General features: G+C 47.9%; 1 pseudogene; it reads right to left on the bottom strand.

The window, feature by feature from the left end:
• Nucleotides 1-240: 240 nt before the first annotated feature.
• On the bottom strand, nt 241-1,519 carry LOC106845901 (keratin, type I cytoskeletal 18 pseudogene; annotated as a pseudogene).
• Between the last annotated feature and the right edge of the window lie 2,180 nt (nt 1,520-3,699).

The following is a 3,699-nucleotide window of genomic DNA, read 5'->3' as shown; positions in this document are numbered from 1 at the left end:
ACGGTGGGGAACAGAGCAGAGCAGAGTTAGTACAAAGGGTCTGTATCCACCTGCCTCTAAGACCACCAGAAACTGCTGAAGGACGTCACGTGGCAAGGGAGGGGGCTCTACTCAGTTTTATGGGTTCAGGAGGCATTTTTATTCTTTTAACTAGTCTTCCACTTTTTTTTTTTTTTTTTTTTAAAGTGTGGTCCAACGGCCACTGAACTTTTTATTGGCCTACTGCTCCCCAAAGGGTACCCTGCTTCTGCGGCCTCAATGCCTCAGAACTTTGGTGTCGTTGGTCTCGGACACCACTCTGCCATCCACAATCCTGCGAGTGGTGGTCTTCAGGACGGTTTGTAAGGAGCCGCTGCTGTCCAGGGCGTCGCCAAGACTGAAGTCCTCCCCGGCTTCCAGCAGGCGGCGGTAGGTGGCGATCTCCGCCTCCAGCTTGACCTTGATGTTCAGCAGGGCTTCATACTCTGGGGTCTGGCATTGGCCCTCTGCCCGGGTCTGGGCCAGCTCGGACTCCAGGTGCCGCAGGATCTCATTGAGCTGCTCCATCTGCATAGCGAAGCGGGCCTCCACCTCCCTCAGGTTGTTCTCCAAGCTGGCCTTCAGATTTCTCATCGAGTTCAGGTCGATCTCCAAGGACTGCACCATGTGCCTCAGCTCCTTGAGTGTGGCCTCAGCAGTGCCTATCTCGGCGGTCTGCGTGGTGACCGCTATGGTGCTCTCCTTAATCTGCTGGGACTAAGACTTGTCCAGCTCCTCTCGGTTCTTCCGAGCCAGCTCTTCATATTGGGCCCGGATGTCCGCCATGATCTTGCTGAGGTACTGAGATTTGGGGGCATCCAATTCCATGGTCAACCCAGAGCTGGCAGTCTGGTTCTGAAGACTCTTCACTTCCTCCTCGTGGTTCTTCTTCATGAAGAGCAGCTCCTCCTTGAGAGCCTCGATCTCCGTCTCCAGCTGCAGCCGAGTGACATTGGTGTCATCAATGACCTTTCGGAGCCCATGGATGTCACTCTCCACAGACTGGCGCATGGCCAGCTCCGTCTCATACTTGACTCTGAAGTCATCAGCAGCAAGACGGGCGTTGTCAATCTGCAGAACGATGCGGGCATTGTCTACAGAATTTGCAAAGATCTGAGCCCTCAGCTTCTCGACGGTCTTGAGGTAAGGCCCCCAGTCTCAGACCTGGGGCCGCTTCTTCTCCAGGTGTTCCCGGATCTTGCTCTCCAGTCTCCGATTCTCCGTCTCCAGGCTCCTTACCCTCTCCAGGTAGGAAGCCAGGCGGTCATTCAGGTGTTGCATGGCCTCCTTCTCACTCTGGATGCCTCCTACCCCCACCAGACCCCCGGCCATCCCCACGGCCAGACCCCCGGCCCCCCAGCTTCCCCGGGAGCTGGAGGAGCGGGACACGGAGATGCGGGAGCCCGAGCCCCCGGCGCCTGCATAGACGCTGGCCGCGCTGCTGCACGGAGCCAAGGGACCGGTAGTTGGTGGAGAAGGTGGAGCGGGTGCTGAAGCTCATGTTGTTCGTGCGGGAAAGCGAGAGGCCGCGGGACTCAGGTTCGGGCCGGTGGCCTGGTCTTCCACTTTTTGAAGCATATTCACAAATCATGAAAGTACTTTTGGGAGAGCACAGTCCTTTTATCTCACTCTGTGCTCAAACAAATTTGAACTCAGGCTCAAGGCAGTATCACACTGATGTGACCTAATGAGGGGAGCCTGAGGCTCAGAAAGGTTGTGTGTCTTGCTTAAGGACACACAGTTTGCCAGGGGCAGAGCCTGGGTTCAGACTTCCAGCTCCTCAATCTCTCCCACTCTCCCTCCCTTGTGTTCTCTCCAGGAATATATTTCGGTTTTAGGTTTCCCAGCAGTTTTTTCTAAACTGCATCAAGAAAAAGCAATTTTATCAATTCGTTAATATAAACAATGAGTTGATAAGGGACTTTCATCTTCTTCAAATCTTCCAACCCCATGTCAGACGTCAGATTTATTTTCTGGCTACAAGAGATCATAAATGTAGAAATGAGCAAAAATATTCCCACAAAAGAAGTCTGCAAAGCATGCCTGGGCATGACTGTGGAAAGAGGACAGGAACAACATATGATGCTTAATGAAACGTATAAGGGATAGAACTGAGATTTTATTCGAAATACAATCTTCCTCTTGCTGCCAAATAAAATAAAACAAGTATGAGACAGGCACAAACCACTGTTGGACGTTATTTCCCAAAAGACTTGGACATAATGTGAAACCAGGAGTTTATATGTTGTCCTTTTAAAAAAAATACAGGAATATAGCCTAAGTAGACATGACTTTTAGTTTTCTTTTCCATAGTGGGGATAAATTTGCAAGGGACCATTATCAATTCACCTCTCATTCCTCCTGGAGACCAGGGCATACAAGATACCCATTTTCCAAAGTTGTGCCCCACCACAACCTGAAATGAGTGGGTCTAGGTCAGCAGGTTTGCACACTGGAGAGGCCCCACTCTCACCACACGATGGCTTCAGCTGACTAAGATGATCTGACTCCAAGGGGAGCCATAGGCTGGCTAAGCCAACCAGATCCCTTCTTTAGAGTTTTAAATCAGAGAGAGGATGATTCCAGTTGGTGTAAATGCTTGAGGGGGGGAAGAATATGGAGATTGGGGATAAGAGAACCACATTGGGCCATGTCCAAAGTGAGCACTCAGAGAAAAAAACACAAGAAAACAAAGAGAAAAATGGAGTAGGTACGAAAAGGGTAGTGAAGGCATGAGAAGATATGAGAAAGACCTTATAGGTCTTGAAAAATAGAGGGACTGTTTTCCAAACCCCAGATTCCAGTTCTAGTCCTTAAAGTCTGGCTGGACTTCTTGCCCTAAGATGCCATAGGTGCCTCCATGTCTTGGCAGAGTGTGAGTACTCTATTTGTTGCATGAATTATTGATTAAATAATCGTCCTTCTTCTCTGGGGTACTTTGAGTGCATTTTTGTCCCTTATATTCAAATGGGCTTTGACTGGTATCATACAGCTTTCTCTAGCTGACGTACTGGCTGGTGGCTCATTCCAATGATCAGGCAAGGGTTCTTTTTTCCTTTTTTTTAAATGTGGTGATTTACTGCGTATTTAACATGTTCCAGAATATGCTACTGCATGATCTCGTTTAAGTCACACAACGATTTTGGTCAGTACAGACAACTTAGTACACACAACAGTCAGCAATAAATACTATTTTAATCCAATTTTGTGGAGTAGAAAACTATTCTCCGGAAGTTTTTTAGAAAGAATACTTAGAAAGTATTCTTAGAAATGAGAGAAAGAATAACTGATCTGACCCAAGGTCATGGAGGTAGGACATGACAGACCTACTATTGAAACCTAGAACTGTGCAGGTTATTGCACATTTTGTAGCTTCAGTTTCCTAACCATAAAATGGGGACAATAGTACCTGCAAGGAAGGAGTCTAAGAACATATAGATATAAAAATAGTGCCTGACACTCGATGCTCAATGCATATTTGTTTAAAATAACAAGAAGGCAAGTGTGCCTAACTGGGGCTTATGGATGGGCACCAGGAGATATTTTTACTCCCCTAAGTTACACGGAACATTTTATATATACGTCAATGTCTATTCTTTTTTTTTTCTGGGCAGAGTATTTGCTTTCAACATTTCTCACACAGATCTGGGATGCTCCTCTGCTTCCCCAAACCAAAGGGGA

This window comes from Equus asinus, chromosome 2 (genome assembly GCF_041296235.1).
Source record: "Equus asinus isolate D_3611 breed Donkey chromosome 2, EquAss-T2T_v2, whole genome shotgun sequence".
Classification (NCBI taxonomy): Eukaryota; Metazoa; Chordata; class Mammalia; order Perissodactyla; family Equidae; genus Equus; species Equus asinus.
Note: the sequence above shows the minus strand (reverse complement) of the source record. Positions and strands in the feature narration are given on the sequence as shown.